General features: G+C 43.3%; 1 protein-coding gene across 3 annotated transcripts in view; it reads right to left on the reverse strand.

Annotated features, from left to right (window-relative positions):
- Positions 1-22,254, reverse strand: part of mmp15b (matrix metallopeptidase 15b) — a 173,963-nt gene extending 151,709 nt beyond the window's left edge. For 2 of the 3 annotated variants that reach the window (XM_059651610.1, XM_059651608.1), the window contains exon 1: positions 22,041-22,254. The gene's annotated coding sequence lies outside the window, so the exon portion shown is untranslated. Of the gene's footprint in view, positions 1-12,991; positions 13,013-22,040 lie in introns of those variants that run through there. The other variant, XM_059651612.1, reaches the window with a different exon arrangement.
- Between the last annotated feature and the right edge of the window lie 4,253 nt (positions 22,255-26,507).

Consider the following 26,507-nt stretch of genomic DNA (forward strand, 5'->3'; position numbering starts at 1 on the left):
CAAACATCACCCCGATTCTGAATACCTGAAGAGTTCTGAGTAGATATTCTTGATCCATCATAATGCAAATCTTCTACTGAACAACGGACACTCAATAAACCAGTCCTCTGGGAAAAGAGGATCAGGTCCCAGACCAGATGGATATTATTGTAGATCCCCTGGGCGAGGACCACGTGGAAGTGACTGGGGTGAATCATGCGGTCCAGCATAGATCCAAAGAAAGAAGACAACACCCTGGCAGACAACTTGTAATCCACACAGAGGAGAGAAACCAGGTGCCAGTTTTTTTTAAGTAAATAAAAGATCCCCCTTCTTTGAAAGCAGGGATGACGGATCTGCATCAAAAAATGACAGATCTCCAGTCTCAAACCATTTCTGCAGGATTCATGCATAGCTTGTCCCGAGGCTGTCTCAAAGTTCTGTAGAGCTCCACGGTAACTCAGTCCAGCCCGAGGAATATACCCCTCAAGAGCCAGGTGAGGGCGCCAGTGATGGGACCTAGGCCAATCTACAGCTGAGACAACAGAAGTGTGGAGCTGGATGAACACAGCAGGCCAAGCAGCATCTCAGGAGCACAAAAGCTGACGTTTCGAGCCTAGACCCTTCATCAGAGAGATGAAGGCTGGTTCTTTTAACAGAACTCTGTAAGCATTCTCAGTGGAATAGACTTGGACGGAATAGAGCCCTGCAACAGGGTGATGTCTGAGCCCTGATGCCCTCTAAACCCTGAAATAAGGGACCCAGAACAGGCCAGGAACATGAGGCACTGCTGACAGGCTCTCTATCTTCTTTCCAGTAAGTAGAAAGAAGAGCAATGGTTCAGGTCCTCAAGGAACCCTGTCCGTGACCTCTCATCTGCATTCTGGGAACCGAGCTGCAGATCCCTCAGCATGCCATTCTTCTCTTCACACATATCCTCACAGGGCCCAGTCTGCAGCCTTAACGAGGTGTGACTCCTGGTTGAGCTGTTCCTTCTCAACTCCTTAAGCCTGGATTCCCATCTGTTAATTGACTCCCGTGTGTACTTCTGACAGAAGAGTCCTGTCCACTCCCATTAGAGTCTGAAGGAGAAGCCCCACTTCCTTCTCTAGCCAGCCCAGCACGAATAAAGCAAATACAGAACCAATCGTCCTCCAAAAGCATGTTGTTAAAAATGCCAGTACCCAGACACCAGCTGGTGCACCTTGGGGTGAGACTTAACCACACCAGGTGGTGATCCATGCAAAGCACCTGCCGCATGAAAGCCACTGGGATGCAGAAGATGCACGGTCATGTAACAAATAGGCGGTCAATTCTTGACGCTCCTACCCCAGGCCTCACAAAACAAACAACCTAGACTGACAGTCATTCTGGGTCATTCCAGAGACACTCAGAACTGTCATGGCAGAACAGAAGACTAGTTCAAAAATGTTCCACTGGTTGAAAGTCCAGCTAGACCCTGTCACGACAACTTAGATTTTCCTCCAGGAACTCCTGGAGTTCCTCAAAAAGGATAAGGGGGGGCTCAGTGAGGAGATTACAGAATCCATAACTCCAGCATCTGCAGTTCCCATTATCTCTGACCCAACAGTTAAATAGTCTTCACTGTTTCCCTGGATCATCCATCCAAATGGGTGATGGTATGTATCTTATTGCATTGACACTCAACAAGATACTAAAATGAGAATGAGTGACTGCCCCATCCTTTAAACTTTTATTCTCAGTCAAAAAGCATCTGTTCTATTTGTTGACTTGCATCAACACCATAGTTCAGATTGATGCTACTAGGACAAATGGAACGCTTTGCCTGCAACGGTAGTAGAGTCGCCAACTTTAGATACATTTAAGGCGTCATTGGATAAGCATATGGACGTACATGGAATAGTGTAGGTTAGATGGGCTTGAGATCGGTATGACAGGTCGGCACAACATCGAGGACCGAAGGGCCTGTACTGTGCTATAATGTTCTATATATATAACCTCACCAGAGATCAACGCCATATCATCCGCTGTGTCCACCACAAAGCCCTCACAATCCTCAGGGTGGTTGTCCTCAGCACCTAACTCCTACTCCATTCTCAGATTAGGGGGTTGGTTTGATGCCATCAGCCTGCTTCACTGCTCCAGTGATCTCAGACCCACAAGAGTGGCTGACTCTTAACCCCTCTAGCAGTTAAGCCAAAGGGCCTAGTTAATCACTCAGTTGTACTGTAATTCTATTATGTTAAAACAAAGCAAATAAACTGATGGACCCCCTGACATTGACCTAGGGCTGGAAACAACAATGGCAAACATATCCCTGACAAATTCTGTCAAAGTCCTTGTCAGTGACAGTTGGCTGCTTATGCCAATACTGGGATGTGTCCAAAGGACTAGTTAAGCAACAGCTTGACAGTCATATTCATAGAATCATACCTGACAATGTCACAGACACCATCTTCACCGTCCCTTGATATGACCTGCCCCAAGAGTGAGGCAATCCCAACAGAGGTGACAGCACAATGTTATATATAGTTGGCAGCCAGGAGAGAGTTGCACTGGGAGTCCACAAAATTGACTCTAGATCCCTCAAAGTCTCAGTACTGCAGGTCAAATACTGACAAGAAAACCTTCAGCTGATTATACCACCACCCCACTATTTCAGTTGGTACATCAGCATTTCTGCGTTGAACACAACTTGGAGGTAGCAATTACAAAGAATATATTGTGTTTATGGCTGCATAATGTTTAGTACCATTTATGGCAACCCTGATACTGAAGCAGTCCATGTCGCTATGCAGCAAGACTGGACAATATTGATGCTTGAGCTGATAAGAGGCAAGGAACATTCGTGACACAAAGTGACAGACAATTAGCATCTCCAGAACAGAGAACTTCATCATTGCCCCTTGATGTTTAATGGTAATATCTGTACTCCCTACTCTGAACACCTTGGGGGTTACCACTGACCAGGAGCTGAAGTGGACCAACAATACAAGTACTTCCTCCATGACAACAGGCCAGAGGCTAGGGGAACTGTGACAGGGATCTCACTTTTTGTCTCCCCAATGCCTTTCCACCATTTACAAAGCATAAGTCAGGGGTGTGGTGGGTATACTCTCCATTTGCCTGAAGGAATAGCTCCAAAATGACTGCATAGTGGCTCAGTGATTAGCACTGCTGCCTCACAGTGCCAGGGATCCAGGCTGGATTCCAGCCTTGGGCGACTGTCTGTATGGAGTGTGCGTTTCTCACCGTGTCTACGTGGGTTTCCCCCAGGTGCTGTGGCGTCCTCCCACAGTCCAAAGACATGCAGGTTAGGTGGCTTGATTGTGCTAAAGTGCCTTCTAGTGTCCATGTTATTGTGCAGGCTAGATAGACTAGCCATGGGAAATGCACGGTTGCAGAAATAGGACAGTGAGCGGGTCTGAGTGAGACATTCTTTGGAAGGGTGGTGATATATCAATGTGCCGAACAGCCTGCTTCGACACTGTAGAAATTCTATGATTCTGATAGCACTCAAGAAGCCTGACACCATCCTGGACAAAGCAATCAGCTTAATGGGCACACCACCCATCACCTTCAACATTTACCCTCTTTACCACCAATGCTCAGTGGCAAGTATGTGTATTATCTGCAAGGTACAAGATATGCGGCAGTGACTTACCAAGACTTCTTTGACAGTACCTTCCTAATCTGAAACCCTACCACCTAGAAGGACAAGGGCAACAGATGTATGGGAACACCATCATCTGCATGTTCTCCTTTGAGGCATACAACATATTGTCTTGAAATTACAGTACTGTTTCTTCACTGTCGCTGGGTCATCATCCTGGAACTCGTGTCGGAATAGCATGGCGAGTGTCTGTACGCCCGAAGGACTGCAGTGATTCAAGAAGGTAGCTCACTACCACCATCTCCAGGGCAATTAATGATTGACATCAAATGCTAGCCCAGACTGCAATGCCTAATTCCCAGGAACAAGTAAGAACAACTTGTGAAACCTTTCATCTGATTCATATTCATAGCTTGCTCATGAATTACTGCAATACTGGGCTTCTCCAAACTTTGGAAGCTGGAGATTGATCACACCTAACAAAATCTAGGGGTTGATTACCAATCGATTACATAAAAATGCAAGAAAGCGACATATAAATGAAAAGCATGTACATCAAACTCTGATCCCTCTGTAAATGCACAGAAGGAAGATTCCCTGAATCCAAAAGATCTCACACGCACAAAAATTTAAATTATACAAAGCCTTACTGTATGAACTCACACCGATTAGAAAAGAATATGATTTATTGTTGAACACCAAAACAGAGCCACTATTAGGCCTCCTTTTGTAAATATCTGGAGGAGCTCCTGAACACACAACTGAATATATTTTCCCCATCATCAAACTGACGTGGTTTATTTTTCATCTACTAACCACCACTGGTACATCACTCATGTTTCCAACTGAGAAAGGGCAATGAAACCATCAAATGCGAGGGAGAGGTATGAAAAGCAGAAAGGAGCTAAGGGGAAAGCAGGATTGGGCTAAATCAAAATTGAGTTGGAAGAGAAGCACTGGACCTCCTGCAAGGTTTACATCTCCCTAAAGGCATTGAGAGTATTGGTGGACACAGTGTGCTCTCTCTCCAAGGACACCCAGGCACAAACGTAGCTGCAGAAGGGCAAAACAGTTGGTGGATGTGACCCCTTCACAGCCTGTTGCTGGACCAGATAACAGCCAATTTGTCAGGTCCAGGAGCAGACCCAAGCTCTGGTCCTCTGAATTGTCCACACTATTTTTGCACTGGATGCCCAAGATCAGGAACATGGGGCTGAAGTACAACCAAAAGCATGACCAAAGGTTTTTCAAAGAACTAAAGAGGAAGTGCAATTGCCCACAACTAATGTATACATGATCCATGACTCCACAGCACCACAAAATAAGCAGTTGGGCTGGGGGTCTGTGAACTACCAAAATATTCTGTTAAACAGGACTTCTGTGCAACAGTCACTTTCCATCGGGTATCTGGAGTAGACTATGACCTGAAGAGAATGTTTATTCATTCTGTTTACTTTCTCAAATACTGAGACACAGGGTATGGCTTGACGTATAATGGCGATGCCAACACCAATGCCCCTGCACCAGGGGTCAAGTATACCTAGGCTGGGGTAGCAGTGGCTGTGGCCCCATAAGAACCTGAGGGTAAAAAGCTATGCCCACCTATGCATGCCCAGAGAGGCCTGCACAAAGGTGATGATTAGTGTCACCAATGTACCGAGTGTTGTTATAGTATCCTAATTAAGTGAAAAAACTAAAAATACTTAAAAGTCTGACCTTGAACAAGAGAATTTCAGACAGGAAAAGAAAGAGATGGCATTTAAGAAGCTAGAACTAGAAGTGAAATGGGAAAGAAGCTGTTAGAGACTGCTTGCTTAGAAGACGGATGTTCAAAACAGCATGCTTCATGGGGGTGGTGTGTTGAAAAATCAAGCCCCCCAATTACTACATTCATTACTAAAGTTAACTATTTTATTGAAGTGATCAAAAACGCTCCAATTTACCAGTCTGTTTACGCCCATGTGAACAGTAAACATGAAACAGGTCCTGGGTAACATATACAGACTTAGCAAGTGATGTCCACCTCCCATGGATTAACAAGAAAAGGCAATAGTATAATCACCACTTAACAATGAATTTTGGTAACGCCTTTTTGAGAAGTGGAATAATAAATTTTTAAAAACGGTCCTTTTCCCTTTTCAGTCCATAATCAAGCACACAAACAAATAAAAATATATGGTTGTTACAAAGGAAATCCAGCCGTAACCCAAAGACAAGTCAAACAGCGTTTATATTTATATGAGCCCTGCCAGAATTTGAGGGAAAGGAATATGGAGGTATTCTTTATGTCATTTGATAAGAGATCAAAACCAATGATACTGCTGAAGGAAAATTGGACATGATTGACACAGGTAAAGCACGTAAGATTTGTGAATCAATGTTAGAACAGGTTTCTATAGATTGTGACACAGTAAAAAAAAAAAGAGGCTATTTTGGGTGCATATGACTTCACTCCTGAAGCAAGGTAACCTGAGAAAGGTAAGATTCTTTTATCTTTCTTAGTGTATAGGGACAGAGATGGCAGTTTGGGCAGTGGTGTGCTCCTCCTGCTAGGTGTGGGAGATCAGGGCGAGGTCCAGTGTCCCTGACAGGTAGAAAGTGTGGTAGACATTAGTTACAGGAAGGTAGTCACATCACAGGTTCAGTCAGGCAGATGGGTGACTGCCAGGATAGGAAGGCAGGTACCGCAGGAGTCTCCTGCTGCTAGTCCCCTCTCTAACAGGTATAACATACTGGATACTGTTGGGGGTGATAGCCTCTCAGGGAGTACAACAGCAGCAGCCAGGCCTACAGCACCACTACTGGTTCTGCTGTAGAGCAGAGTCAGGCAAGATCAAAGCGAACAATAGTGGTAGGAGGCTCACTAGCTAGGAGTACAGACAGGAATTACTGTGGCCGCATTCAAGACTTCAGGATGGTGTGTTGTCTTCCTGGTGCCAGGGTCAAAACATCTCCGAGTGGTTGTACAAAATTCTCAAGGGGGAGGTTGAGCAGCCAGAGGTCGTTGGTACCGACATAGGTAGAAAGAGGGATGAGGTTCTGTGGGGTGAGTGCAGCAATTTAGGAAAAAGGCTGAAAAGCAGACCTTGAAGGTAGTAATCTCTGGATTACTGCCAGTGCCACGTTCTAGTGAGGCAAGGAATAGAAAAAGAAGCGATGAAAGTGTGGCTAAGGAACTGGTGCAGGAGGCGGGTTTAAGGTTATGGACTCATTGGGACCACTTCTGGGACAGGGTGACTTGCACAAGAGAGATGGGTTTTACTTAAAGTTGGACAGGGCCCATGAGGAATATAAAGGAAGCGGAAGAGAATTCAAAGCAGGGAATCAGGACAACAAGAAGGGGCCATGAAATGACCTTGGTAAGGTGGGTCAGAGAGAATCCCAAGGCATTCTCCACATACATTAAAAACAAGAGGACAACTAGGGAGAAGATAGGATCACACAAGAATAAAGAAAGGAACTTGTGCACGAAGACAGAGGATGCGGATGAGATCCTAAGTAAGTACTTTGCATCAGGATTCACCCAAGGGAAGGCGATTGGGGATAGTAAGATTTGTGTGGTGCATGGTAATATGCTAGGGCATTTTGAGATCAAGAAAGAAGTGGTGTTGGATCTCATGGATAAGAGATAAGACGGATAAGTCGTCAGGGCCCAATGATATCTATCCTGCCTTCTTGAGAGAGGCAAGAGAGAAGACTGGTAGGGCCTTGATCAAGATTTTTGTATCCTCATTAGCCACTAGAGAGATCCTGGGGGACTGGCAAGTAGCTAATGTTGTTTCGCTGTTCAAGAAGGGAAATAGTGATTATCCAGGAAACTATACAGTCTCACATCAGTGTTTGGGAAGCTATTAGAAAGAATTCTTAGGGATGGAATTTACACACATTTGGAAAAACATTGCCTAATTAGGGACAATCTGCATGGCTTCGTGCAGGGCAGGGAATGTCTTAATAACTTGATTGAATTTTTCAAGGAGGTGACAAAGGTGATCAATGAGGCGAAAGCAGTGGATGTTATTTACATGGATTTTAGTAAGGCTTTCGAACAAGGTCACTCATTATAGGCTCATCCAGGAGATTAAGATGCATGGGATTCATGGCGAATTGGCCATGTAGATTCAGAATTGGGTTGCCTATAGAAGGCAAAGGTAGTGGTGTAAGGGTGTTTTTCAGGCTGGAGACCCATGACTAGTGATGTTCCCCAGCGATCTGCGCAGGGCCTCTGCTGTTTATGACATCTATAAGTGACTTGGATGAAAATGTAGATGGGTGGTTTAGTAAGTTTGCAGACAATACAAAGATTGGTAGAGTTGTGGATAGTGTAGAAGATTGTCAAAGGATACAGTGGGATACAGATCAGTTGCAGATATGGGGGGAGAAATGGCAGATGGAGTTTAGTCCAAGTAAATGTGGGGTACTGCACTTCGGGAGGTCAAATATTAAGATAAGTGTACAGTGCTGAACAGCGCTGATATATAGAGTGATCTTGGGGTTCAAGTCCATAGCTCCCTGAAAGTGGACATGCAAGTAGAGACGGTAGTAAAGAAGCCATACGGCATGCTTACCTTTATTGGCCGGGGGACTATGCATATTGTTCAATGTTCTATAAGTTTTAAAACTTATAGGAACAGCATGGGAAAGCCTACAGTAAATTTCAAAGGGTGAAACAGTGAATTTGGCCATTGGGTATGGGCAATATGAGTAAATGACACATATGAAGCTCTCGAGAATCTATTTTCATTCAAAGATTTAAAAATTCGCAACCTGTAGTTACTCGAACCCATGTTCAAGGCCACAGGATTGTAACAGCCAGACAGGCAACAAAATGGTTGACAGTTATGAACAGATCCTAAAATTAAACAATTTTTTCATCACCTGCATAAACTTGGAGGATAGAAGGGGGGAAAGTGAAAGGAAGCAGTTAGGGCAAAGAAGCGACAGCTGGGAGAGCCCCAGGAATTCTTGCTCAACAGGAAAAAATGGTACTAACAGTGGAAGTGAGAACCATATCCAAAGTGTTTCCGTTGTAACAAAGTGGGATACATTTTGCTGAAACATTATGTCTTGCATTCCCAGAACATTTCACAAGAATTGGTCACCCAAGTTCGTTATTATCAACTGACTAAGCAAGGCATAATCATTAAGACTGTTCTATGTTCTAAGTAAACAAATTACATGAAGAATATGAAGGGCTCTTATTGAAGAAAAGTAAAATCTTTCTCTTTAATTGATACAATCAAACTTGTAGCTAAATTAAGAGATACCGAAGCTACTAAAATCCTTGCTGGAAAATTATTAGTTTTTCTTCCAGGGAACACACTGAAAACCAAAGTACTTATAAATAGATTAAATGGAAAATACATACTTGTTCCATTGTTAGTAGGACACTTAGAATGTGACAGCATCAAGTGATCAAAGTTTTAGCAAAGATTTGTAGCTCAGGTTGTGGGTGAGGCTGTTGACTTGGTCACTGAGCTGGCTTGTTTTCATTCAGATGTTTCGTCACCATGTTAGCTAACATCATCAGAGCCTCTGATGAATCAATGTTATTCTACACTGCTTGGAATTTATTCTGCCTGGTCCATTATGGTGAGTCATTTCCAATTTTGTTCTGTATGGGTTTGTATGGAGTACAATTTCATATGTTTATTTATTGCATTGCAGATTGAAATCCAAGCCTCTAGGAATTCCCATGCCTGTCTATGTTTGGCTTGGCCTACTATAGTTACTATGTCTGAGTTAAACTGATGGCCTTCGTTGCCCGAGTGTACTGATACGAAGGAAAGTCTGCAGTGTTGTTCTGCTGCTAGCTGATGTTTATGTATTCTGATGGCTGGTTTCCTTCCTTTCTGTCCAATGAAACGTTTGTGACAGTCGTTGCATGGTGTTTTGTGAACCACGCTGGTTCTGAGTGTTGTGGGAATGGGGTCTTTAATCCTTGGGAGCATTTGTCCTGGAGTGGCTGTGTGCTCGTGCTACCGTGATTCCCAGTGGTCACTGGAGTCTTGTTGTCAGTTCTGATATGTTGTCGATGTAGGACAGTGTGGCCAGTGTGTTAGGGTGTTCTGCGTCCTATTGTTGTTGTCTAATTAATAGGCACCTGCTGATGAAGTGGCAGGGATATCTGTTCATAGCGAAGATTTTGTATAGGTGCTCTTCCTCTTTCACGCGTAATTCTGGAGTGTTGCAGATAGCGATGGCCCATTTAAATAGTGTCCTAATACAGCTTTATTTGAGGGTGTTGGGGTGGTTGCTGTGGAAGTTGAGGATTTGGTAATTGTGGGTTGCTTTCCTGTACACCGAGGTTTAGAACTCCCCATCGGTCATACGTTCAACTCTGACGTCTAGAAACGGAAGCCGATTGTGGTTTTCTTCTTCTCTTGTGAATGTCTTTCTTACATGCTTTTTCTATCTCCTGTTTAATTTTCTTCCCCACATCCTGCCTACTGCTAAGAAGCCGACACAAAACACCAATCATGGTCCTTTTCTTCTTTGCAGTTCCTCACCACGCCCACACAGATTCCATGCCCTCCAACTCTAGATCACTCCTTGCCATTGATTTATTTCATTTCTTACAAACAAGGCAACCCTGCTCCTTCTGCCTGTGCTTTCAAAGGACATACATCCTTGGATATTTACTTCCCAGCCCTGATCTCCTTGCAGCTACATGTCTGTGATATCTGCCAATTTTAATCTGCGCCACAAGCTCATCTATCTTCTTTCCCTATGCTGCATGCACTCAAGTACTATGGCCTGAGTCCTGCATTAACTGCCCCTTCTCATAGTTGTCCCCATATCTGCTGTACCTGAAATTAGATTCCTGACTCTTTCCGTACTCCGTCCTTTGTCTTGTTCTGAAAACCTTAACCTCTGCCGAGCCCTCCCATCCTTTAACTCTTTGCATAATTTTGCATGCAACTCAACACCCACACCCCTCCATCCTCACCCACCAATTACTTTAAAGGTCTATCTGCAGGCCTAGTTATGCAATTTGCAAGGACTATGGTCCTGGCATGATTCAGGTGGAGCTTATTCCAGTGGAACAGCTCCTTCCTTCCTTCTCCAGTACTGTTGCTAATGTCCCAAGAATTTGAACCTGTTTCTCCCACACTAATCTTTGAGCCACACGTTTACCTCTAATCTTGTTGGTCCATGTGCCAATTTGTTTGTGGCTCAGACAGTATTCCAGAGATTATTACCTTTTTGATTCTGCTTTTTATTTTGGTTCCTACGTCCTCATATCCCCTTAGCAGAACCTCTTTTCACCCATACTGCTGGTATCTACACGGACCACAACTGATGGATCTTTAACTTCCAAGTTCTTCTGCAGCTCCGACCCCACCACCCAAGACATTTTTCCATCCCCAAGCCTGTCTGCTTTCCGGAGAGACCACTCTCTCCGTGACTCCCTTGTTCGCTCCACACTGCCCTCCAACCCCACCACACCCGGCACCTTCCCCTGCAACCGCAGGAAATGCTACACTTGCCCCCACACCTCCTCCCTCACCCCTATCCCAGGCCCCAAGATGACATTCCACATTAAGCAGAGGTTCACCTGCACATCTGCCAATGTGGTATACTGCATCCACTGTACCCGGTGTGGCTTCCTCTACATTGGGGAAACCAAGCGGAGGCTTGGGGACCGCTTTGCAGAACACCTCCGCTCAGTTCGCAACAAACAACTGCACCTCCCAGTCTCAAACCATTTCCACTCCCCCTCCCATTCTTTAGATGACATGTCCATCGTGGGCCTCCTGCAGTGCCACAATGATGCCACCCGTAGGTTGCAGGAACAGCAACTCATATTCCGCCTGGGAACCCTGCAGCCTAATGGTATCAATGTGGACTTCACCAGTTTCAAAATCTCCCCTTCCCCCACCGCATCCCTAAACCAGCCCAGTTCGTCCCCTCCCCCCACAGCACCACACAACCAGCCCAGCTCTTCCCCTCCACCCACTGAATCCCAAAACCAGTCCAACCTGTCTCTGCCTCCCTAACTTGTTCTTCCTCTCACCCATCCCTTCCTCCCACCCCAAGCCGCACCCTCATCTACCTACTAACCTCATCCCACCTCCTTGACCTGTCTGTCTTCCCTGGACTGACCTATCCCCTCCCTACCTATACTCTCTCCATCTATCTTCTTTTCTCTCCATCTTCGGTCCGCCTCCCCCTCTCTCCCTATTTATTCCAGAACCCTCACCCCATTCCCCTCTCTGATGAAGGGTCTAGGCCCGAAACGTCAGCTTTTGTGCTCCTGAGATGCTGCTTGGCCTGCTGTGTTCATCCAGCCTCACATTTTATTATCTTGGATTCTCCAGCATCTGCAGTTCCCATTATCTCTCTTCTGCAGCCCAGTTGAGATATCCCAAATCCAGGCAACGAGCAGGCAACACAACCTTTGGGGCTCTTGATTCTGGCCACAGAGAACAGTGTCTATTCCCCCAACACAACTGTTCCTGATAACATCTGTACTCCTCATTTCTCCCCAATCTTGAATGGTACCATGTACTATGGTACTATGACCAGTTTTCTCCCAGAATCCCTTATTCCCATCCACACAGGGAGCAAGAACCTCAAACCTCAAGACTTTAGACAAGATCAACACCAAGGCTCTTGATGACCTTATGGATCCCTCTAATAGTTATACCCTCCTGTTCCTGACCACTGAACAAATGGGAGGTAACTAATCTAAGGGGTGTGACTATCTGCTGAAACACAGCATCCAGTTAACCCTCCCACTCCTTGATATGTCACAGTATTCAAGCTCAAATTCCAGCTCATCAACTCAGAACCAGAGTTTCTCAAGCAACCAACACTTGCTACAGATATGGTCACTATGAACCACGATAGAGTCCACTAGCTCCTACGTCATGCTGTTACATCACAGGCTTCAATATCAGAATCTGAATAAATGAATGAATGGTTTTATTGGCACGTGTATTTTGCAGTAAGAAAAACAGTGAAATATCATGGAAAGCATTTTCATTGTCACCACGATCTGACACCATTTTGAATAGTTTTAAGAATAAGAAAAAAGAAAGCTGTAGCTTGAAGTCAGTCTGTCAGAACTGAACCAGCTCATCATCAACAATGCATGCATCACCAGCCTAATTCCACTGCCCCGCCACCTTCTACACCAGATCTACCCAACATAAAAGTCACCACTGTTCAGGTGCCATCTTTCACCGCTGGCTGATTCTCCTCCACCACAGCCTCGCTGCCACCTGTGCCAGGTCCAAACAACGATGAAGTCGCTGATCCTCACACACATCTTTCACTGCTGGGCCTACCTCACCAACATTGCCTCGGCTGGTGTAGCAGTGACCAATTCCAATGCTAAGTCCCGTGCTCAACCCAAAGAAGTAGGAATGGGTTCACATTCTGCCACCACAAGGTTTGTGTGTTGGACCTACTTACCACTGCATGAGGTCCACATTAGGCCCACTGGCTGCTGCCATGAGGTCCACATTAGGCTTCCTTGAGTCCGCGCGAGGGTTCCTTGCTACCACTGATGCTGGCCAAGCTCAAGACAAGAGGTAAATAAAAAGAAAAAAAAAGTTGGAGTGAATGAGGGCTCAGGAGCCCTACTCTGTTGCTATCTTGATCGCGTATGTCATTCCCCTTTGTGGGAATCTCTTGTCAAATGACATGTTGCCCAAAAATTCAGCCCTTTAGTTCTGTCCCTTTAATTTGTAACATTTAGACTTATCAGCTGATTTACTCTTAGATTTGTAATCTTTGCCCTTCCTGTCATGAACTGTATATCATTTCCCATAATATCTTGCTCTCTTGTCTTGTCTATGCTATTTGATTTATCACCTGTTCCCAAATTTGATTCCTTGCCTTCACTACTTAGTTTAAATAATCTTACTTTGTGAGTACAACAGTTCACTGCTCCCAGCATAGTTCAGGTATCGACCTATCTATAAGTGAAGTCCCCTAATTTTCCAGTACTGGTGCCAGCATCCTAGAAAACAAAACTGAATTGTCCCATACCATTTTTTGTGCCAAGCATTCACTTCTCAAATCTTACTTGCCCTTTTCCAATTAGGGCCTTCTTATGACTAGGTGAGGGAAGAGATGTGATTGGCTTTCCTCTTTATAAAGCCTTCTCTAGTCAGTGGCTAACAATTTTTTTTATTTTTCACACATAACTATCTAATTTCAATTAGCTAGCCAGATCAAAGATGGACAGTCAACGACAAGGTTTCCTTAAGAGGAAAAATGTGGAATTTTATCACTCATTAAACTCAGGAAATTAAGAAAATGCAACAAATGATTTTTGCACGTATGCAATGTAAGAGTGAAACTGTGGTGGACAGGGAGATTGCCTACACAGACAAAAGGATGCAGGCAGTTGCAGTTTAAAGTTTTTAAAAGCTTTGGGCTGCGAAAGTTAAATCTGAATCCAAATGGTGTAATTGTTTCTTGTTTCCTCAAAAGTAGTGAAGACTGCAGATAACCTTGATTTCTCATTGAACAGTGTTTTTACGAAGTTACTTTTCCACTGGTCACTGACTTATCAGGTTGATAGAGGGAGACAGTTTTCCAGCTCTTGCTTACAAATACAGTTTTCCCTGTCTCTGCTTTTCTACTCAGAAGCAACTGTTGATAAAGGTCCATTTATGGGGAAGTGCTGGTCTTGTGGTATTATCACTGGATTGTTAATCCAGAAACCCAGTTATTAATGTTCTGAGTGCCCAGGTTTGAATCCCACCATGGTAGATAGTGGAATTTAAAATTCAATAAAAATCTGGAATTACAAGTCTAATGATGACTATGAATCCATTGCTGATTGTTGGAAAAACCCATCTGCCTCACTAATGTCCTTTAAGAAAGGAAAGTGACATCCTCACCTGATCTGGCCTACATGAGTCTACACCCACAGCAATGTGGTTGACTCTCAAATGCCCTCAAGGCATTTGGGGATGGGCAACAAATGCTGACCTAGCCAGTGATGCTCATGTCACAATTTCAATAGCAAATTCTGGTCATTTATCTATGAATTAGTTGGCTTGTAAAAGGATCCCGACCCAAAACGTCAACTTTCCTGCTCCTCTGATTCTGCCTGGCCTGCCGTACTCTTCCAGCTCCACACTGTGTTATCTCTGACTCCAACATCTGCAGTTCTTACTGTCTCTTTCAACCCAACATGTAGTTTCTAGACAGCTTGAATCAACCAAGTGATACAGATCCCAGTTTCAATTCCCTCTAATAATAATGTTCATTTTGGCGTTGATTGATCCTTGTCTACTTATGGTTTCAGGAGCCTGGTTCAACCTGGTCAGGTGATAACAGCAGCCATCTTAGGTCAGTATCTGTGCTTTTTAAAGCCATTTCTAGTTCACAATATTAAAATCAAATGATTGAAGTTGAATATCAATATTCACCATTATTATGTTCACTATTATCACAATGACACGGCTCAAGTAATAGTCTGGAGATTACTACCTTGGAGGTCCTGTTTTTTAAATGTGGTATGAAGTGCCAGATACTGATAATGTAGAATCTCTTTCACTGTGTAGTGTTGGGCTTAAAAAAATGAATACCCAAACCAGATCATTAAGGGTTAAAGGCTCAAGTTAATTTGGCATGACAATGACTAATTGAAGCAAAGTTAAAAAAAAATGCATGAAAATAGGCCTAGTGTAAAAAACATGACTTTTTGACTGAGAAGTAACTTGTGCAAACCATTCACTTATGCAATTAATGCAGTACCTAAGGACTGTGACTACCTTCTGGAAGGAAGTGTTTCAAACATCTGGATAACTTTACTCTTGCCTGATATGGCAGCATCAGTTCAGTTCCTAAATCATAAATTCTGAGCCACAGCTGGAAAGCCAAAGGTTCTTTTCAGAGCCATCACATCTCCTTGAACAGAGGTAAACTTACAATAACATGATTTCTATCTTCTGGCCAGACGTATTTTCCATAGATGTAATTTTAAATTTATACAACACCCAAATACTGTAGACACCGAATTTCATTTGATTGCAACATCTTTAAGTCCCCGCTTTCTCTACCGTAACAAAACTGTCTGGGTAGATATTCCACTTGTCTTTGTGCAACATTTTTTTATGACAGCTAGAGGCGATAATTATACAATCTGCAATTTTCACTGAAGCATACAGCAGCATGGGAACTACCTGCTGCCTGGTAAACAATGACCTTTGTTTAGAATTTGAGGTCCTGGTAATCAAAAAGTCTTCTCCTCAGCTAGGTGAAGGCTGAGCTAGCACATTGGAGAAATTGCATCCTTTGTTTTTGTCAAAAGGAGGTTCCTGAAGGATGGAGAATGGTTAATATTTTCCAGGATCTTAACTGATGGGGCAAGATGTGATATGGGAGTTGGTAGGAAGAAGACCTTGGTTTTCCAGCTGTTCAGTAATATACTCACTTCCACATTTTTCAGGAAAAGAGTTTACCGAGACCTTGGAGCTGTTTCTTAGTAATAGCACATCATATCCATACAGGATTTGGTTAAATGAGTTTAGGGCAACTTTTAATTTGAATTTGATCAGCAACATCATGAGATAGTCTTGCTCTTTGAATTATATCTCACAGCTAAGATTTCAGATTCCTATAATGCCCTCCCTGGCTATGCACTATCCCACCACCGAATGTAGTGATAGGATTAAAAATGATATCTTCAAACCAGATCATTAAGAGCTAATTGTTAAGGGTAATTGGACATGATAATGAGCAATTGAAAACAAGTGGAAAATTACTGGTTGAGTGCAAAATAGTTGTTTTGACTTTTGAGGAACCACATGACATGGCCAACCACACATCTCACTGTCTTCTGCCCATCAGAGGGCCCACCTTATGAGTGTTGTGGAGAACTCGCATTTCCTACCACTGGTCACAATCTCAGACCGAGATGAAGTCCAATGAGTGCTGCAGAGTCCCTTACATGAATACTATTCTGGATGCTTTCAGTACTTTCCCCAGACATTGTACTGTGCAGAAAACCGCCCTCCAGGTGGCAGTGTCACATGGTTCCTCGACAGCCGAAACAACTATTTTGCACTAAACCAGTAATTTTCCACTTGCCTTCAACTACCAGGCTGAGACCACTACACGCGACTGCTGAAAGCCACCTCATCACTGGGTTGGGAGTAGCCTCCTGTTCCCCATTAGATGCTACTTGAGACACCGCTGACAATCTGCCATCCTTCCACTCCTTCAGGCACTTGAGCACAGCTGAGGACCTGAAGCCTCAGCCCAGCCTCCAAGTCTGGGCTGTTGCAGTCAGCTCAGGACCTGCTTGATGGGAGAGCCTGGGCTGGGGTGGAACCACTGCTGCTAGAAGCCTTCACCTTCTCCTGTAACTTTCCAGGCTTTAAAGAAAACAAAGAAAGAAAAAGCAAAACCAAAAAGAAGGAAAAAAGGAAAAATTCAGCCAATAGGAGCAGATGAGCCCAGGCTCAACTTGCCTACACCAACACCACCTTGGACAAAGTGTCTCACGTGCACTGCAAAAATTCACCAAAGCTCCTGCGGGTTCCAAACCCTTGATCACTACGCTCAAGCAAGAGAAGGCCAGCAGATACACTGGAACAGAACCACCTGCGAGTTCCCCTCCAAGCTCCTCTCCATCCAGATTGGAAATTATATTGCCATTCCTCCAGTGTCACTGGGTCAAAATCCTGGAACTTCCTCCCTAGTAGCATTTTAGGTCTACCTGCTACAAATGGCCTGCAGCAATTCCAAAGTGCATGCAATAAAAGTGGCAATTAACACTCATGCCACACAAATGCCTAAAAACGAGAGAGAGTTTAACCATCACCTTTTGAGATTCAATGGCATACAATTACTTATCCCCCACTATCAATAACGTGAGGTTTACCAATGACCAGAAAGTGAACTAGACCAGCATGTAAATACAGGTCAGAAGCTAGGAATCTAATTTTTAAAAATTCATTCATGGAACGTGAGGGTTGCTGGCTAGGCCAGATTTATTGCCCGTCCCGTCCCCAAGTGCAATGATGGCAATTAAAAATCAAACACATGGTGTGGGTCTGGAGTCACATGTAGGCCAGACCAGGTAAGGACAGTTGTTTCCTTCCCAGAAAGATATTTGTGAACAAGAAGGATGTTTCCAACATCAGTAACGGTTTTATGATCATCATTAGACTCTAACTTCCAGATTTTTAAAAATGAATTCAGATTATACCATTTGCATTGGCTGAATTTGAATTCAGGGATATGATAGAATACTCTCCAATTGCTGGATGAGTGCAGATCCAACAGCACTCAAGAAGCTTGACATCATCCAGGACAAAGCTGTTCACTTAGCTGGACCCATATCCATGGATATTCACAACCAGCACCGATGTACAATAGCAGCACTACCTACCATCTACAAACCTTTCTCTTTTATGGACAGAAAAACAACTAGGAAGCATACATTTCAGATAAGGTGAAGTCAGTTTAGAGGAAATGTGAGGAAAGAATTTCCACCTCGTGGCTAGTAGGAATCTGGTACTCACTGTTTTTAAGAGTGGTAGAGGCAGAAACTCTCGTGACATTGAAGAAGTATTTAGAAGGGCATTTGCCAAAGCATACAAGGCTATGGGCCAAGTGCTGAAAGAGGATCAGGCCATAAGGCCATTAAAAAAATAGGAACAGCAGCAGATCATTCAGCCTATTGAGCCTACTCTTCCCTCTGCGGGTCGGCGTGGACTTGTTGAGCCGAAGGGCCCGTTTCCACTCTGTAGGGGTTCTTTTGGTTCTCTGATTCTATGATTATGGCTGATCCAACATTTCTTATGTCGGCCTTCCAGCCCTTTTCACACATAACCCATGATTTCCCTACTGATCAAGAATCTATCTCAGTCTTAAATATACACAAAGATTTTGTCCCCACAGCTCTTTGTGGCAAGGAGTTCCAAGATTCACAACCCTCTGAGAAGAAATTCCTCCTCCTCACAATTTTAAAGTGCCATCCCACCATTCGGAGACCATGCCCTCTGGACATAGGCTGTCCCATGAAGGGAAACATCTTCTCAGCATTTACCCTGTCAAGCCTTTAAAGAATCCTATATGTTTCAATGAGATCAATTCTCAATCTTCTAAACTCCAGTGAGCAGAATCCCAGCCTGTTTAATCTTTGCTCATAAGACAGTCTTTCTGTACCAAGGATCATCCTACTGAGCCTTCTTTCAACTGCCTCCAGTGAAATGCTGGTTTTCCGTCATTAAAAGGTCCAAAACTGCTCACTGTACTCCAAGATATGGTTTCACCAGCACTTTATACAATTAGAGTAAGACTTTCCTACACTTATACTTCAACCATCTTGAAATAAGGACCAGCCTTTCCTGATTACCTGCTGCACCTGCGTGCTAGCTTGCTATGTTTCATGCACAAGTATCCCCAAGTCCCTTTGTGTTGCAACATTCTGGAGTTTCTCTCCATTTAAATAATATCCTGCTCTCTTGCTCTTCCTTCCAAAGTGAACAACTTCGCATTTTGCTACATTACACTCCACTTGCCAAATTTTGTCCACTTACTTACATCTCTCTGTAAACTGTTTGTATCCCTCTCACAACCTGACCTTTTAACTATTTTTGTGCCATCTGCAACTGTAGCTACAGTACATTCAACTCCCTCCTCCAAGTCATGAATAGGATATCGTTAAACTTGACAGGGTGCTGGAAAGATTTGTAGGTTGAAGGGTTTGAATTATAGGCAGAGGCTGAATAGGCTGGGGTGACCTTATCAAGATTTATAAAACCATGAGGGGCATGGATGGGGTGAATGCAAAAGTTTTTTTCTTAAGATAAGGGAGTCCAAACCTAAACGGAAAAGGCTTAAGATGGGAGGGGAAAGATTTGAAAAGGACCTGAGGGGTAACTATTTCACTAAGGTGTGGTGTGTGTATGGAACAAGCTGGCAGATGTAGGCGGGTAGGTGTGGTGTGTGTATGGAACAAGCTGGCAGATGTAGGCGGGTAGAATTACAACATTTGAAAGGCATCTGGATGGGTATATGAACAGGAAGAGTTCAGAGGAATACAGGCCAAATGCTGGAAAATGGGACTGAGTCAGTTTGGCATGTCTGGACGGTGCAGATGAGTTGGACAAAAGGGTCTGTTTCTGTGTTGTTTGACTTAATTACTCTATATATAGTAAACAGTTGCAGTCCCTTGTGGGACCCTACTGGTCAAGGGTCACCACCCTGGGAAGAACTCCTTATCACTACTCGTTGTTTCCTGCCCATGAGCCAATTCTCTATCCATGCCAATATAATACCTCTAATATCATGGGCTCTTATCTTATGACAGTCTTTTGTGAGGTACCTTGTCAAATACCTCCTGGAGGTTCAAATACAACACATCTATGGGTCCCTTCTATCCATGTTGGTTGATACTTCTTCGAAAAAGTCTAATAAATTAGTCAGACATGATTTCCCTTCCACAAAGCCATGTTAACTCTGCTTTTTTAGATAATGATTTTCCAGATGTTCTGCTTTTATTTCTTTAATAATTGATTCTAATGCCTTTTCAAAAATAGTTAGGCTAATCAGTCTACAGTTACCCACTTCTTGCCTCTCTTCCTATTTGAATAAGGTGTCACATCAGCAGTTTTCAAATCCTCTGGCACTTCTCCAGAATCCAATGATTTTTTGGAAATATATAGGTAATTGTTTTTGACTGGCATGTATGTGATGGGCCAAAAGGCTTGTTCTATGGCATACTCTATGACTTTAAGATGCACCAAAAATGATCATGAACGCTCCTTAGACAGAACCTTCCAAACCCATGGACACTGCCAGGATCAGGGATGCAGATATATGGAAATTGCACCACCTGCAAGTTCTCCTCCAAGCTACTCACCATCCTGACTCAGAAATAGATTGCTATTCCTTTAATGTTGCTGAGTCCATATTTTTAGATTAGACTCCCTACAGTGTGGAAACAGGCCTTTCGGCCCAACAAGTCCACACTGCCCCTTGAAGCATCCCCCTATAGCCCACACACCCCTGAACACTACGGGCAATTTAGCATGGCCAATCCACCTAGCCTGCACCTCTTTGGACTGTGGGAGGAAACCAGAGCACCTGGAGAAAACCCATGCAGACACGGGGAGAATGTGAAAACTCCACAAAGACAGTTGCCCGAGTCTGGAATTGAACCTGGGTCCCTAGCACTGTGAAGCTGCAGTGCTAACCACTGAGCCACCATGCTGTAATTCTGGAATTACCTCCCGGATGGAATTGCTTGTATACCTACAGCAAATGGACTTCAGCAGTCCAAGAATGCAGTTCACATCACCTTCCCAACAGCAACTATGATGGGCAATAAATGCTTGTTCAACCATTGATGTCCACAATCCATGAACATTTTTTTTTAAAAATTCATAGACTTATCGGGGAGAAGCTGAGATTGGTCTGAAATTGTTGCAGAGATAGTAGGAACAGCAGATGATGGAGAATCTGAGAGAACATTTATAGAGCTGGATGAATACAGGAGGCCACACAGCATCATAAATTGGTCTGAAATTGGATGGCTCTTTTAAGAAGTGGCACAGACCAAATGACAACCCTCTGAACTGTAAGACTCTTTCTAACAAACCAAAAGCTCAAAAGCACAAGTGGGCACTTTGGTCTATATTTCCTGGGGCCAATGGCCCATCTAAGCAAAATGAGAAAGTCAGATCCTCCCTGTCACAAACAGTCATAGAGATTCAAGCACATTTACAGCCTCCTTGGACCACTATCCATTCCAGTAATCCACAATCTACTGTCTTTCTATTTTCTGTAAGTTGGTCCAAGACCTCATATGCAAAGGCTTTTCAAGTGGTTATCTAAATACATGCTTATCTTTGTCCTCTACATATCCATTACGGAAATTATACTTAAGAATTATAGAAAGAGAATTGGTAAACATTTTCTCATATATGAAATTAATATATGGAAGACGGTGGTTAAATCATCAGCTTTTCATTTGAAGTCGCAAAATTCATTATTTACACCACGTCATTTTCAAATAACAAGCATAATTGGAAACACTAACCAACTTTATCGTGATTCAGTACACTTTCAAACAATTGAAATACAGAGTTGGCTTTTACTTTTCTCTGGCCCTTATCCATCATTCTTTACCAGGAACCATCAGTTATACCTGGCTTGCCTCATCAAACATCGTTTCCCCAGGCTCCACACTTACTTTCGCCTTTAGTTCTATCCTTGCCTGCAATTCATTTTATTTCTTTATCATTTACCATGACGACACCAGGTACTCCTCACAAAATGGCACCGGGCTCGTCATGCAGCTTAGAGAGATGACCTAGCAATAACGGCAGCAACAGGAACACGCGGCCAAAGGATTGAGCCTGCGCGGCCGCAGCAAGGGCACGCGGCCAAGCGGGTGTGATTGCGCGGTTGGGGGGCGCGAGCGGATAACGATGCAAATTGTTTTCAGGTAAAAGAGCAGTATAGGAAAGCTGTTGTGGCCCCTACATACCGCTATACGAATGTTTCTGTGCGAATAGATCCTGGGCTGTGGGTCATGGCGCCGATATGGTGGTGTGCCTGTGTCACGTATGGCTGGCAAGTTTAAGGTCTAAACATAACATATCTGTAGCTGGACGCACATCGGTGACGCACAGCAAGATTTAGAAATAGGGAAACGAGAAGCGTCGCCATTTCTGCACTTTCACTTTAGCCTGCGATTGAGTATAATGTCGTCCCCCATTGAGTATAATGTCGAGTCTCAGAGAGAGGCTTGTGTGTGTGCGCGCGAGAAACCTCAGCATCTGCGATAAAGAACATTGGGAGTGCTTCGGATGACCAAGTTGAGATGTGCAGTTTGGCAGTGATATCAGTGGTGCTATCACTAGACTAGTAATCAGAGGTTCAGACTAATGTTTTGGAAACTGTCAAAATTGCATCTAAAATTCATCTGGTTTACTGATGTCCTTTAGGGAATGTAATCTTCCGCCCTTATCCAGCCAAGCCTATATCTGACTTCAACCCTATAGCAATGTAATAGATCCTGAACTACTCCCTGAATGGCCTAACAGACCACTCAATTCAAGAGCAGTGATGAATGGCCAACAAATATTCTTCTTTCTCACGATATCCACATCCCATGTGGAAACAAAAGAAGTGTGATGAAACCATAGTATGTAGCCAAAATAATTGGAACTTTGTGGACTGTTTTAGCTTATCAGAAAACATGAAGTGCCAAAGGACCCTTCACTTATTCTGCTTGATTTTTAATGTCAATATGCATTAATAGTGGTTGTCAGCATATGATTTTGATGTATTTTAAGTTGTTAACTGAGGGAGAGAATTCCATAGACATTGATAGTCAACCATTTTATCTTCTCCGCCTACCAGCCAGGTGACTGTCAGGGAAATGGATATTTACCTGAATTGGCATATTCTTGATTAAACAAATTTATCCCAGTTCTAAACACTTCACACTTAGAAATTCTGACTGCTTTCTTCATTTGTGTTTCTGTTTTCTTAGGTCCCTACCATTGTCTGCCTGGAGAACAGTCAAGTAACTTGGTCCTTCATTTGGGCTCAATTTCCCCTTGCATGGTAAGGACAGATTATGTTCCTGTTCACCCAGTTCTTATTTAGTTATTCTTCTACTCCATTACTGTCTCTGCCTCAGGAACATTAAAGTTTCTGGCAAAGCTATAATGACAGAGTAGGAGAAGCCCAGAATCACCAAACTAGTTGGGGATCTGCAGATGAATACATATCACTGCAATACAGTTCTATTTCTGGATTTTAAAAAAAGTGCATAGCCTTGGATATATAAAATCTTGGATACATTGCCCTGATGATGTTCACAAGAGAGGTAAAGTTGTCAATTCTACATTTTCCTGATTTTCTTCATCCACCATGTACTAATACGTAAGTGAAATAAGGGAATGAGATGAGACATGAACTGAGATGTATGTAGATTGAATTTGCTGTTAAAAACTTTGCTAACGTAGAAATAAATGCACTATCTGAGGAAATCCTTTCTAAAATCCATTGTGGCTTACAACCAAACTGAGGAACTGTGAATAGTATTTTTCACTGCTCAGCAACTCCCAAGAGAAACGCCAGGATTAGCACCAACTGCTCTACCTAGCCTTCATTACATGACCAAGGTTTTTGAGTCATTTAATCGAGAAACACTATGGGAGACACTGTTAAAAGACGGCTATCCTGAGAAATTCATCAACATTTCCTTTCCTGTCTATGACAAGATGTTGGCAAGGGTTCTCACCTATGATAATATGACAGAATCCTTTGAGGTCAAAACAGGGGTCAGGCAGGGATGTATTATAGCCCCCACGTTTTTATCCATCTACATCCCCACCATTTTCCTTGACAAGAACAAGTTTCCCATTGGTGTGGACATTTTCTAGAGGATGGACAGAAAACAGACCCAGTTAAAATCCAAGAAGACAATGGCAGTCTTGTTCATGGAACTTCAGTATATGGATGACAATGTTCTTGTCCTCTCAGAAGAAAATCTTCAAGTCTCGCTAAACGTCTTCATGAAAGCATACTGACAAATTGGTCTTGGCCTCAGCCTCAAAAAAACTCAAAATCTTTACCAACCTGTCCCAGATCAAGTCCAAGTCCATTCCTCCATTTGGGGAACATTTCCCCAACCTGGGAAGCTCCCTCTCATTGAGCACGAAGACTCAACATTGCATCCAATCTGCAAGTGCCACTTTCAGGCATCTTAGGATGAAATTCTTTGACCATGACATCAGTGCTGATACTAAGATCCTTGCTTATAAGGCAATCATCCTTCTGACTCTTGTACAGTTTGGAAACTTGAACTACATATATTCAAGACCTCAAGGCCCTTGAGAAGTGCCATCAATGTTGTTTTAAGGAGGATTTTCCAAATTACCTGGGAGGATAGGCGTATTAACATCAGTGTCCTTGAAAGAGCCAATAGCATTAGCATCAAGGCCATGATCATCTGAAATCAACTGAGCTGACCGCATTCTTAGTTTTTCTGAGTTCCAACTACCAAAGCAAATCTTCTCCTCGCTCAAGTAAGGCAGTTGATTGAGAGGAGGACAAAGGAATAATTTCAAAGAATCACTGAAGGCCTTCCTCAAAGATGTTAACATGTAGGAGATTCTTGTTCAGAAGAAACTGACTTGGAGGCACCTTCTGTGTGAAGGGATACCATTCTTTGAGAACATCCATCAGGAAGAGGGATTACTCAAGAGGACCTGGAAAAAGGAGTGTCAATGATATTGATGCCATGGATCAATTCCACCCCCCGTCCCCTGAAACACTTACCAAACATGTGGTCAGAGATGCATGTTTAGGATCCGGCTCATCAGCCACAGAAAGACCCAGAGAACCAATGACGAGTGATGTGGAATTTCCTAGGTGGACAATCATACTTGTTCACATGTTTGCTGACAATATATGCAGTAGGGTGGGGGAAATCATGCAACTTGTACATTTTTTTTGCTCCCCAATAACTACAGAAGACACCACTTGTTTTCTAGAAATGGAAATATGTAACCCAAAGGTAGTGGAGATTGTGAAAAGTAGTAGTGGTTTGGGGTGTGCGTCTATGAGTTCAGAGCATTCTTAAGAAAATGATATGACAAACAACTCATTGGTGAACATTTTCTCACCTAAGTTAGGGTGTTTAATGTAATACATATGGCAGGAAATCTAATGTAGTTGCGGCTTGGGAGTTGATGGACTCCGGTGTAATCCATGGCAGCCAGGTCTACAGTAAGTGTCTGTGGCTTTAATTCTGGTTCACGTTAATGGGGGTCAAGCTTTAAACACTACAGTGTACCAAGGAAGGAAAAAGATACCGGGATACTTTTTTTCTGAAGGCAGTCACATTAATTCACTTTAAGTCTTCACATTTGGTCTGTGGTCTGGAGCAAGATGCTGTGAATACTAGTGAGGCATGTACAAAGATTGTGATGTAAAATTGAAAGATCCTCAGCTTTTACCATTGTCCACTTGGGAAGAAAGAAATGTCATGGTAATGCCACTGGATTGGTAACCCAAAGACCCATGCTAATGTCATGGGCATTTCGATTCAAAACCGACCATGGTCACTGGTGAAATATGCATTCAACTAGTAAATCCAGATTGAGCATGCTGATCTAATAGTGACCATGAAACCCTTATTGATTTTCATTAAAAATCTATTTGATTCACTAACATACTTTAGGGAATAAAATCTGCCATCTTTTCCAGGTCTGGCCTATATGTGGCATCAAACCCAAGCAATTCTTAAACGTTCTCTGAAGTGACCTACCAAGTACCCGGTTCTATCACGCCACACAAAGTCTGAAGAGTAAATGAAATTGGAGACACCCTGTTGTCAACATAGGAAACAGAAACAACAATGGCAAATACGACTGTAAAATTCTCCCTACTAAATCTGAGGCCTCATACCAAAAGTCTAAATAAGTGAGGCTACTGCATGATCATACTCACAGAATCATCACTTACAAAGTCCAATATGTCATCATCACCAACTGTTCCACTGGCAGGAAAAATCCAGTACAGATAGCAGCACACCAGTACATAGTTGAGAGGATAGGATAACAAAGTGTGAAGCTAGATGAACACAGCAGGCCAAGCAGCACCTCAGGAGCACCAAGGCTGACATTTCGGACCTAGACCCTTCATCATAGTTGAGAGGAAGTTCCCCTGAGAGTTCTGAACATTCACAAGGACCCTATAAGGTCACATAACACCAGGTCAAACATGAGGAAGGAAACCACCTGTTGATTACAATTTAGGACATAGGATGTAGTTGATATGGTGGATCTTTGGGTGAGAGAGACAACAATGTAGAAAAACGTACTTGTAGTTGTCCTCACCAGTACACCTTTGGAGATAAAACCATCCATTATAGTATTGGTGGGAGTCATGACTTTACAGACCTTGTGGAGACAAGTCCTTATCATCACATTGAGTA

This window comes from Stegostoma tigrinum, chromosome 16, assembly GCF_030684315.1.
Source record: "Stegostoma tigrinum isolate sSteTig4 chromosome 16, sSteTig4.hap1, whole genome shotgun sequence".
NCBI classification, from domain to species: domain Eukaryota; kingdom Metazoa; phylum Chordata; class Chondrichthyes; order Orectolobiformes; family Stegostomatidae; genus Stegostoma; species Stegostoma tigrinum.